Source organism: Halichoerus grypus, chromosome 6, assembly GCF_964656455.1.
Source record: "Halichoerus grypus chromosome 6, mHalGry1.hap1.1, whole genome shotgun sequence".
NCBI lineage: Eukaryota > Metazoa > Chordata > Mammalia > Carnivora > Phocidae > Halichoerus > Halichoerus grypus.
In genome coordinates this window covers 62,664,571-62,676,804 of record NC_135717.1, presented here as the reverse complement: position 1 = coordinate 62,676,804, position 12,234 = coordinate 62,664,571, and the positions used below count along the sequence as shown (strand labels likewise).

Here is a 12,234-nt window from a genome sequence, read left to right as displayed (position 1 = left end):
TTTCTTCACTTGTCTAGAAACCTTTGCTGTAAGCCTCTTCAAGGGCCATCAGGTTTCCACTAACAGTCTCTTGGAAGCCCTTTTGGTTTTCATTCTTACTCTTCTCTACATCCTTTCAGGTTCCACCTACCTCCTGGTTCAAAGGAGGTTTATTTTTAGTTTGTTTTGTTTTTAATGGCAGCACCCCATTTTTAATATCAGTATCTGTGCCAGTTATTTATTGCTGCATACTAAACCATCTCAAAACCTAGTGGCTCAAAACAGCATTTATCTTGTTCACACATCTTTAGACAAGGCTGAGTAAGGCCAACTCATTTCTTCTTCATTTGGCATCACCTGGGATGACTGGAAGCTGGGAACTAGAATCATCTAAAACCTTATTCTTGTTCATGCACATGTTTAGCTGTTGAGGCTGCCTTTTGACTAGGATGTTCGCTGGGGCAGTCTCAGCTGCAGTATCTGCATGAGGACTCACTAGGTGGCCTGGGCTTTCCCACAACAGCTGGATTCTAAGGGTGAGCTTCCGTAGAAAAAGTCAGATGGAGGCTATCTCACATTTTGTAACCTAGCCTTAAATATCACACAGCAGTTCTGCCATATTCTATTCACTAGAAACCAGTTACTAAGGCCGGCACATATTGGGGGGGGGGGATGGTCATGGGAGAAGTGTCAAAGAATTTATAAAACCACCACATCCATTCACCTTGTCTTACCAATCATATCTAAAGGAAAGAAGTTCTTCCCAATTCAGCATCACTGAAACTCCAGCAAGTTTTTTGGTTGTTTTTGTCTTATTTTGTGGGACGTTAACAAAGGATTATAATACTGTTGAATTAAGGTTTTTTGTTTTGTTTTGGTCCAAAATGTATGGATCATCTCACTAAATTTTTTTACTGAGAGATGTGATTTCTCAACCTTGCAAATCATTTCTTCTCAGAATGCAATTCAAATTAGCGTAAAACATTTGTAATTCAGAAAAAGGCTTATGGCATTAAAATCAGTCTTTATAGATTCATTAATTAGATTTTTATTTTCAAAGTCTTATTTTGGTAAGCATTTATTTGCTCAGACCTACATAAGTCATTATGATATTCCTAAAACTTCTTTAAAAATTATGGAGTACCAGGGCACCTGGGTGGCACAGTCAGTTAAGTGTCTGCCTTTGGCTCGGGTCGTGATCCTGGCATGCTGGGATTGAGCCCCACGCTGGGCTCCCTGCTCAGTGGGGAGTCTGCTTTTCCCGCCCCCTGCTCTTGCACTCTTGCTCTCCTGCTCTCTCTCCCTCTCAAATAAATAAATAAAATCTTTTTAAAAATTATGGAGTGTTAAGATGAGGGAAGGGTTAAGAGACTTTCTACTAAGAGATGACTTACAGTTATTTTATGGAGGAAAGATCTGAAACAATCATAGAAAAATAAAAGTATAAATGTGAGGCAAAGAGAACGATAGCAGAGATCTCTTTTAGTAACTACTAGTGGTTTTAATTTTGTTCTTGATTTTCTGAGTTATTTGAGGTTCCACATTCCAAGACTCTACTTACAATATAGATAACATTTTGTTGAAAATGAATTTATTTTAAAATTTGAGCACCTGGCTGGCTCTGTCAGTAGAGCGTGTGACTCTTGATCTTGGGCGTTGTGAGTTCGAGCCCCGTGTTGGGTGTAGAGACTTAAAAATAAAATCTTTAAAAAAAAATTTGGTCATAGTTTTGCATTAGACTATTTTCACTCTACTTCCAAACTGTATTATTTTATTCATGCAGGTTGATGATCTTACAGCAAAACTGGAAACTGCGTCTTCAAAATGTCTATACCTGGATGCAAACAACCAGCTTCTTACCCAGGAGTTAACATCTATGAAGGAAATGCAGAAGAAATATGAAAAACTAGAGAAGAATAAAAAGAAGTTGGAACAAGTAGTAAACCTCAGAAGTCAAGTAGAATTCAGTATGGTAGAATTCAGTATGGTAGAATACAGTAAAACAGAACAATATAAATGGGAGCTTGAAGAAAGGACAAGATTGGACATAACAGAAAAATTAGAAGAAGCCAATCTGTTTTTCGAGGTTAATTTATTGATCTGTAGTATGCTTTAATCATTTCACTGCAAGTTACATTTTGGTTATATGTATTGTATAGTTTTCCTCTACTTCCTTTATAGCAATTTGGTAAATTTCTAGAAGCATTTGTTCCTTCTCTTTAAAAATTTCAGTTTTCATCATTATTCTCACTAAGTTGATTTTTCAGAATGATTCACAGTAGAGAATCATTTTATTTTTTAAGATCAGTTGGTATAAAACAAGACTATTGACAGGAAAAGAAAAGATGGTGTTTTAAAAATTTTAACCATGGGGTGCCTGGGTGGCTCAGTTGGTTGAGCAGCTCAGGCTCGTGAAATCAAGCCCAGCATGGAGCCTACTTAAAAAAAAAAAAAAAAAATTGTACCGTACTTGGATTATTTTTTTTTAAGATATTTATTTATTTATTTAGAAAGCACGGGTGAGGGGATGCACAGAGGGAGAGAGAGAATCCCAGGCAGACTCCATGCTGAGTACGACACAGGGCTTTATCTCAGGACCCTGAGATCACGATTGAGCAGAAACCAAGAGTCGGGCCCTCAACCAACTAAGCCAGCCAGGCACCCCCTGTACTTGGATTATTCTTAAGTTGTATTGTTCACTTTTTAAAAGTTTTAAATGATTCTGTTATTCTCTGAATTATCAGATTGCATGAGTTCTAATATAAGAATGATTGAACTTTATCATTCAGATTTAATTCAGTTGACATTGATGATAAATATTTTCCACTTCAGCTTTTTTTTCACATTTACAATTGCTCTCTGAATCATTGACTCAAAACTAAAGGAAAGAAATATACTATAATTATCCAGATTAAAACTTATTTTAAAAGTATGCTTTTAATTTGCTTTAGACACAACTAGCATCTCAAGAAAGCTTAGGACAGATAAGAGAAACTAATAATACTTTAATAAGAAATCATATGGAAATCAGAATTAAAGACCTGGAACTTGAACTATCCAGAATGAAAAGTTTTCAAGATTTTTATGAAAAAGAATTTGAAAAATACAAGCATCTGTACCTAGAAGAATTAAAAGTTCGAGTATCATTGGAAAATGAACTGAACAAGTAAGTTAAAACAGAATCATAGAAAATAGATTTAGCTTGTTAATTTGCCTCTAAAGCATAATTTTTATGGAGCCAGGTTCGTGAGATGAGTAGAAAGTGAAAGCCAACTAGATAGTTTAATTTTGGGAAATGATGTTTGTAAAAGAACTTACCTTTGAAATGTTAGTCCAAGACAGTTTGCATCTCTCCTCCTTCTTTTGGTTTTACGTGATTTTATTTGTTTCCGCTTAATATTTTCAGTTAATCTGATCTCCTAGTCTTTAAGCTAATGGTTAGAAGCTTTATAATTTAGACAGCATGTTATTATAAAATTGTTTGTCAGAATTGCCCTATATAGAAATGAGTTTATTAATATTAGTTTATTTTTGGAAGAGTCCATCTTTAACCCAAACTGCACATCCTGGCAGCTTGGTAAATTTACTTTTTTGATTGTGATTTTTGTTGTTATTACCAAATAGAGGGTGCTTTAAAACAAAGTGTTCTTTGTAGTTTTTCTACCTTACATAAAGGTATACATGTGAAATACAAAAAGATTCACCTGGGGCGAAAGGCAGTATAATTCCCAAAGTGGCTAAAAATAGCACCATGGTGGACATGAGGAGGGGCTGGGTGAAAGACAGAAAGGGTAGATTCCACCTCCAGTACCCTGGTAACTGTGTTATAACCTAATTGGCTCTGGAGCTGTTTTCTTTCTTTCTGATCACAACTCTGCCATCTAGCAATTGTTGGTCTAAATTATTCCTCAGTGCCAAATGCTCAATTTCTCTCAGGTAATGAGCGGAATGTACAAGAGGTGAAAGCCAATGCTTGAAAATGTCTTTGACGGATGGTTTATTTTTATTTTTATTTTAAAGATTTTATGTATTTATTTGACAGAGAGCAAGCGAGTGAGATCAAGCAGGGGGAGCGGCAGGCAGAGGTTGAGGGAAAAGCAGGGGCTCGATTCCAGGACTCTGGGGTCATGACCTGAGCCGAAGGCAGATGTTTAACTGACTGAGCACCCAGCCCCCCGGGATGGTTTTATATTTTTATATCTCTAAACTGGTTTACTAAATAGAAGTATATGTAATGGCATCCTGGTTTACTAAATATAAGTATGTGTAATGGCGTCCTCAAGAATCTTGTAAGTACAGCCATTCCAGAAGGCAGCAGGTATTACCTGTTAAGCCATGTGCATCACTAATAGCCATTTCTCTCCCTCCTTAATTTGAATTACTTGTTAGTTAGGAATCTCTAGAAATATATGTACTTCTTTAGAACAATTTTAAACCTATCATTATATGTTGTAGGTCTGCTCTGTCACATTTTCAGTGTTAAAACACCGTTTAATGGCACATTCTGTTTACTATTATGGAAACTTTAAAAAAAAATGCAAGTCATTTAGGAATGATTTGGGGAGAAATGAAATACTAAGCATTGTGTTTTGTAATCTTAACAGGACTAATGAGAAGCTGGCAGAGACCAGTACCAAACTTCTGGTGGAGAAACAGCAAAAAAAGTCTGATTAATCCTATTACTATGAGCCCTGTCCTAGAATTGCCTTCTGTTAGAAATATGAATAATAGTTCACTGTTCAATAGATATGTTGCTCCAAGAGAAAGCCTAGTGATTCCTACCTCAAGCTCATGGCCTACAAAGAATGGCATTGAGACTTTCTTGACCAAGGTTAGTTATCTTTTTTTTCCTTGGGTTTCAGATTTCTGATATAATTTTTGTTTTTAATTCGGTGAAATTCTGAGTTGTTTAACTAACACACACTAAGTAAAAGTCATAATTATATGTGCTAATAAAGAAATGAGGCAGAAATTTTATGATTTTTTTTTAGTTCTTGGAGCTCTTACTTTCAAGAGATACCTATTATTAACTTTATTTAGTAACTATAACTAAACTGACATATTTTACTATTTTTTAAAGATTTTATTTATTCTATTTTATTTTTAAAGATTTTATTTATTTATTTGACAGAGACACAGTGAGAGAGGGAACACAAGCAGGGGCAGTGGGAGAGGGAGAAGCAGGCTTCCCTCCAAGCAGGGAGCCCAAAGCGGGGCTTGATCCCAGGACCCTGGGATCACGACCTGAGCCAAAGGCAGACGCTTAATGACTGAGCCACCCAGGCGCCCCTAAAGATTTTATTATTTTAGAGAGAGAGAGTGCACAAGAGGGAGAGAGAGCATGAGACTTTCAAACAGACTCCCCACTGAGCGTGGAACCCTACATAGGGCCCAGTCTCATGACCTATTTTCTTACATGAGAGTACATTTTTAATTGCTTTCTTATTTATAGCATTTTTTTTTTTTTTACTTATAACACTTCTATTTCACGTTTTACAAAATGTCTTGAGCAGTTGTAGAGCATTTTCTAAATAGCTAAATCAAGCAAATATTTGGTTTTTTTTGTTTTTTGTTTTTTTTTCAGAGAGGGAGTACAAGCAGGGGGTGAGGAGCCGAGGGTAAGCAGGCTCCATGCTCAGTGCAGAGCCTGATGTAGGGCTCAGTCTCACAACCCTGAGATCATGACCTGAGCCTGTGTATCATTGTTATTAAAACATCCATTTCAATGAATGCACATAGGTTTATGGTTTTGATGGTATATTCATGGTCTTATTAATGTAGACAAAAGTAGCATAGGCTCGTGGTAAATGAGGCCTCAATCTTGTTCTTTCATTCGGCATCTTCATTGTCTTGCTCTCTTCCCTTCTAATTTGAAGACTTTCTTTAGTGTTATGCTTGGATGCCTTTAGATTTTTGGTTTGTGATCACTATGAAGTTTATATATAACATCCTATGTATATAGCAGTCTATTTTAAGTTGATGGTTACTTAAGTTCAAACACATTTTAAAAACACTACCTTTTTACACCCCACTTTGTTTTATTTATTTGATGCCTTAGTTTACATCTTTTTATTTTGTGTATCCCTTAACTAATTACTGTAGATATAACTGATATTACTACTTTTGTCTTTTAACCTTCATACTGGCTTTATAAAAGTGATTAATCTATTACCTTGAGTGTATGTTTGCTTTTACCGATAAAACTTTCTTCAAAAAAAAAAAATTATTTATTTGAGAGAGAGAGCAGGGGAAGGGTGGAAGAAGCAGGCTTCCCACGGAGCAGGGAGCCTGTGCGGGGCTCGATCCCAGGGCCCGGGATCATGACCTGAGCCAAAGGCAGATGCTTAACCGATTGAGCCACCCAGGTGCCCCCCAATAAAACTTTCTTTCATAATTTTTTTTACTTCTAGTTATGGATTTCCTTTTTTTTTTATTTTAGGATTTTATTTATTTATTTGACAGAGACAGAGAGAGAACACAAGCAGGGTAAGTGGGAGAGAGAGAAGAAGGCTTCCTGCTGAGCAGGGAGCCCGATGTGGGGCTCAATCCCAGGACCCTGGGATCATGACCTGAGTCGAAGGCAGATGCTTAATGACTGAGCGACCCAGGCACCCCTCCTTTTTATTTTAATTTTAATTTATTTATGAGAGAGAGAGAGAGAGCAGAGCAAGCGAGAGAGAACACAAGTGGGAGGGGAGGGTCAGAGGGAAAGGGAGAATCAGGCTCCCTGAGCAGGGGCCCTAATGTGGGGCTCGATCCTAGGAGGTCCCTTAACCTATCCTCATTTTTAAAATTCTTTTTTTCTTTTTGGCCTGGAGGATTTCTACTACCCTGTCTTGGAAATCACTGGTCTGTTCTGCAGCTTTCAATCTGCTGTTGATTCCCTCTGGTGTATTTTTCATTTCAGTTATTGTATTCTTTAGCTCTGATTGGTTCTTCTTTGTATGTTCTCTTTGTTGAAGTTCTCACTGAATCCATCCATTCTCCTCCCAAGTTTGCTGAGCATCTTTATGACCATTACTTTGAACTCTTTATCAGGTAGACTACTTATCTCTGTTTCATTTAGTTATTTTTCTGAAGTGTTGCATTGTTCATTCATTTGGAACATACTCCTCTGTCTCCTCATTTTGGCTGACTTTCTATGTTTGTTTCTGAAATTGTTCTTTTCATCTTTTTCCCTTTTTAAAGTATGTTGCTTTGAACAATGAATGTTAGTTATAAAGTCAAGGAAGAAGAAAACATTTCTAAGTGTTGTCTGGTCATTTTTCTTGTTGGGACTGTGGTGGAGTAGGTGGCAGATGACATTGCTCTTCTTTTTCTGAGTTGAGAACACAGGAGTCAGGCAGATGGAGATAAGCTTAGTAACTTTATTACTAATACATACTAACAAATAGGAGGATATGGTTTAGGTAGGTAGCCACAGCGAGCTTCCCAGTACTTTATCCCAAATTAGGCACTTCCACACACAGTTGTAATGGAAGGAACAAATGTTTGATGCCCATCCCACAAAGATGAGAGCAGACTTGAATTCATGCTACTATGGCAGGCACATCTTTTTAAAGAAGAGATTTGGAACCATGTATGTATTGCTTAGTGCCTTCTCCCAAATTCACCCTTTAGGTAAATCTCCCTTCCTGTCGTGAGGAAGGTAGAGAAAAGTCCTCACATGGAAATGAAGGTTTACCTATAATTTTCTGACTTGATTTAAATTATAATTTAAGTTAATCATGTCTTTTGTACATACCAACTAATGATGAGAGGTTGGGCAGAGCATGCTAGATGGTAAAGAGAAATCTGTTTTGCGTTTTAAATTTTGCTATAAATAACCCACAACATAGGTAACTCATTTGTTGATTGATTTGGATAAACTAAGTTTTATTTGAAGGAAATGAATAATTCTTTCAAGGAAGAATTTCCTCAGTTTCAGGTTCTTTGGTTCAACTAAAGATTTTCTCCTTCAAGTTCCTTGTCCTTTGGTTAAAAAAATTTGTGCTTATAAATTGCGTATGTTGACTGTTACTAATAGGAGTTAAGATAACTTCTGTTCCTTTCTTTTTGTTCATGACTTTAAAATTTATAATTTAGTTAGAAAGCTATTTTGTGCCTAATGCCTGAACATTATTGAGCCACATGACAAAGTTTTATGTATTCATATTCTCTGAGTTATAGTTAAAAATGCATGTGTTGTTCCTGAATATGAGGAAGTAACTGGCATAAAACTCTAGGCTCAGTAAGACCTAAACCACATTCCTGGCTTGCAGCTAGGTGGTTTTTTTGACGTCAGGCAAACTACAATCTCTCTGGGGCCTTTTGGTCTCTTATGTAAAATTAGGGACTTTGATGAAATTAGTGACTTTTATACCTTTGGAAAATTTTTTTTTCCAAAGAATAGAATTTAATTTTTTTTTTTTTTTTTTGCATTAAACTGTGCTATATAAAACAGAGACAGGTAGAGCTGTTTAGCTAAAGGAGAGATGAGACTACACCTGTAGACTTCCTTGTCCCTCAATCCGGCTGTGTCCCCAGTGGAACGTTAGATTTCAATGGGCATAGTTTGAAAACTAACAGTTATGAGAAAATCCCTCTAGTTAATAATTCTTCAAATTAAAATTTGCTAATATTATACATTGTTTTTCTGTGTATAATTTTCTTACCCGCCTATATTTTTGATAAATGGAAAAGTATAAATAAAATTGCAGATGTGTTCTATTTATTAATGGACTTCAAGCTATTTCTACTAAGCACAATTCTTACCTTGAAATAAACAAAGGTCACAGAAGTAAATATTTAGGAAAAGAGCTTTTGGGGAAAAGATAATAACATTACATTGGTAGATCCTTAAGTCACGTCATATGAAAAAGTGGTTTATATTTTACATAGTATTTGTTAATGGTATTATAAAATTGCTTCAATAAAAGTTTCTCCCATCAAGTGGTATTGAGTTATTAATTTTACAAGGCCTGTCTAGTAATGTTGTCAGATTATTCGTTTTATAAATCCTGAATATAATGTTACTGTCAAAAAGTGTTATGGTTCCTCAAAAAATTAAAAATAGAAATACGATACAATTCAGTAATTCCACTACTGAGTATTTACCCAAAGAAAATGAAAACACTAATTCGAAAAGTTATATGCACCCCTGTGTTTTTTGAAACATTATTTACAATAACGAGAGTATGGAAGCAACCTCAGTGTCCATCAATAGACGAATGGATAAAGAAGATGTGTTATATGTATATAATGAAATATTACTCAGCTATAAAAAAGAATGGGACCTTGCCATTTGTGACAACATTGGTAGACCCAGTATTTTGCTAAGTGAAATAACTCAGAGAAAGGCAAATACCATATGATTTCACTTATGCATGGAATCTAAAAAACTAAACTACTAATAGCCTAGTTCGACTTAATTTCTCTTTCTTCTGGAAGCCTTACCCATAACATTAAATAATCCATTAACACGTGTTTTGTACATTACAGGTATTATATACTATATTCTCACAATAAAATAAGCTAGAGCAAAAAGGTTATTGAGAAAAACATAAGAGAAAAGACACTCCAATGCAGTATCAAAAAAAGTCCATGTGTAAGTAGAGTAGACCTGTACCGTTCAAACACAGGTTGGTCAAGGATCAACTGTATATTACAAGTATTCCCACCTAGAATGTTCTTACTTAGACCTTTCTTATAAAAGGTATCCTTTCATTTAATGCCCAAAATGGGGTCTAAAGTAGGGTACTGAGGGGTGCCTTGGTGGTTCAGTCAGTTAAGTGTCTGTCTTCAGCTCAGGTATGATTCCAGGGTTCTGGGAGAGAGCCCCGCTTCAGGCTCTCTGCTCAGTGGGAGTCTCCTACTCCCTCTCCCTCGGCCCTTCCCCCCACTCATGCACTCTCTCTCTCTCTAGGTCTCATTCTCAAATAAATAGAATTGCTGTAAACATTGGGATACAGTTGCCCCTTCGGATCACTACATTTGTATCTTTGGGGTAAATCCTTGTTGTGCAACTGCTGGGTCGTTGGGTAGCTCTATTTTCAACTTTTTGAGGAACCTCCATACTGTTTTCCAGAGTGGCTGTACCAGCTTGCATTCCCACCAGCAGTGTAAGAGGGTTCCCCATTGTCTGCATCCCCGCCAACATCTGTTGTTTCCTGACTTGTTCATTTTAGCCATTCCAACAGGTGTGAGGTGATATCTCATTGTGGTTTTAATTCGGTGAAATTCTGAGTTGTTTAACTAACACACACTAAGTAAAAGTCATAATTATATGTGCTAGTAAAGAAATGAGGCAGAAATTTTATGATTTTTTTTTTAGTTCTCGGAGCTCTTACTTTCAAGAGATACCTATTATTAACTTTATTTAGTAACTATAACTAAACTGACATATTTTACTATTTTTTAAAGATTTTATTTATTTTATTTTATTTTTAAAGATTTTATTTATTTATTTGACAGAGACACAGTGAGAGAGGGAACACAAGCAGGGGCAGTGGGAGAGGGAGAAGCAGGCTTCCCTCCAAGCAGGGAGCCCAAAGCGGGGCTTGATCCCAGGACCCTGGGATCACGACCTGAGCCAAAGGCAGACGCTTAATGACTGAGCCACCCAGGCGCCCCTAAAGATTTTATTATTTTAGAGAGAGAGAGTGCACAAGAGGGAGAGAGAGCATGAGACTTTCAAACAGACTCCCCACTGAGCGTGGAACCCTACATAGGGCCCAGTCTCATGACCTATTTTCTTACATGAGAGTACATTTTTAATTGCTTTCTTATTTATAGCATTTTTTTTTTTTTACTTATAACACTTCTATTTCACGTTTTACAAAATGTCTTGAGCAGTTGTAGAGCATTTTCTAAATAGCTAAATCAAGCAAATATTTGTGTTTTTTTGTTTTTTGTTTTTTTTTTCAGAGAGGGAGTACAAGCAGGGGGTGAAGAGCCGAGGGTAAGCAGGCTCCATGCTCAGTGCAGAGCCTGATGTAGGGCTCAGTCTCACAACCCTGAGATCATGACCTGAGCCTGTGTATCATTGTTATTAAAACATCCATTTCAATGAATGCACATAGGTTTATGGTTTTGATGGTATATTCATGGTCTTATTAATGTAGACAAAAGTAGCATAGGCTCGTGGTAAATGAGGCCTCAATCTTGTTCTTTCATTCGGCATCTTCATTGTCTTGCTCTCTTCCCTTCTAATTTGAAGACTTTCTTTAGTGTTATGCTTGGATGCCCTTAGATTTTTGGTTTGTGATCACTATGAAGTTTATATATAACATCCTATGTATGATTTGTATTTATTTCCCTGATGCCAAGTGATGTTGGGCATTTTTCCATGTGTCTGTTGACCATTTGAATGTCTTCTTTGGAGAAATGTCTGTTCACGTCTTCCACCCGTTTCTTGACTGGATTATTTGTTCTTTGGGTGTTGAGTTTGATAAGTTCTTTCTATATAGATTTTGCATACTAGCCCTTTATCTGATATGTCATTTGCAAATATCTTCTCCCATTCTGTGAGTCATCTTTTGGTTTTGTCGACTGCTTCCTTTGCTGTGCAAAAGCTTTTTATCTTGATGAAGTCTTTCTTTCCCTTGCCCTTGGAGACACGTCTAGCAAGAAGTTGCTGCGGCCCAGGTCACAGAAGTTGCTGCCTGTGTTCTCCTCTAGGATTTTGATGGGTTCCTGTCTCACATTTAGGTCTTACATCCATTTTGAGTCTATTTTTGTGTATGGTGTAAGAAAATGGTCCAGTGTCGTTCTTCCGCATGTGGCTGTCCAATTTTCCCAACACCATTTCTTGAAGAGACTGTCTTTTTTCTATTGGCTGTTCTTTCCTACTTTGTCGAAGATTAGTTGACCATAGAGTTGAGGGTCCATTTCTGGGTTCTCTGTTGTGTTTCATTGGCCGATGTGTCTGTTTTTGTGCCAATACCATACTGTCTTGATGATTACTGCTTTGTCATGGAGCTTGAGTTCCGGAATTGTGATGCCACCGGCTTTGGATTTCTTTTTCAACATTCCTTTGGCTATTTGGGGTCTTTTCTGGTTCTGTACAAATTTTAGGATGATTTGTTCCAGCTCTGTGAAACAAGTTGATGGTATTTTGATAGAGATTGCATTGAATGCACAGATTGCTCTGGGTAGCGGTAGCATAGACGTTTTAACAAATTTGTTCTTCCAATCCATGAACATGGAATGTTTTTCCATTTCTTTGTGTCTTCCTCAGTTTCTCTCATGAGTGTTCTATAGTTTTCAGAGTACAGA

General features: G+C 36.8%; 1 protein-coding gene and 1 pseudogene across 14 annotated transcripts in view; both read left to right on the top strand.

Moving 5' to 3' along the window:
- LOC118555525 (ankyrin repeat domain-containing protein 26-like) overlaps positions 1-12,234 on the top strand; it is a 511,611-nt gene that overhangs the window by 33,115 nt on the left and 466,262 nt on the right. The gene's annotated exons all lie outside the window — the stretch shown is intronic.
- The window catches only part of LOC118542634 (ankyrin repeat domain-containing protein 26-like), a 129,662-nt pseudogene that overhangs the window by 109,065 nt on the left and 8,363 nt on the right, over positions 1-12,234 (top strand). The window contains exons 12-14 of the transcript XR_013448623.1: positions 1,763-2,065; positions 2,931-3,145; positions 4,584-4,810. The product of XR_013448623.1 is annotated as an ankyrin repeat domain-containing protein 26-like (transcript). The remainder of the gene's footprint in view (positions 1-1,762; positions 2,066-2,930; positions 3,146-4,583; positions 4,811-12,234) is intronic.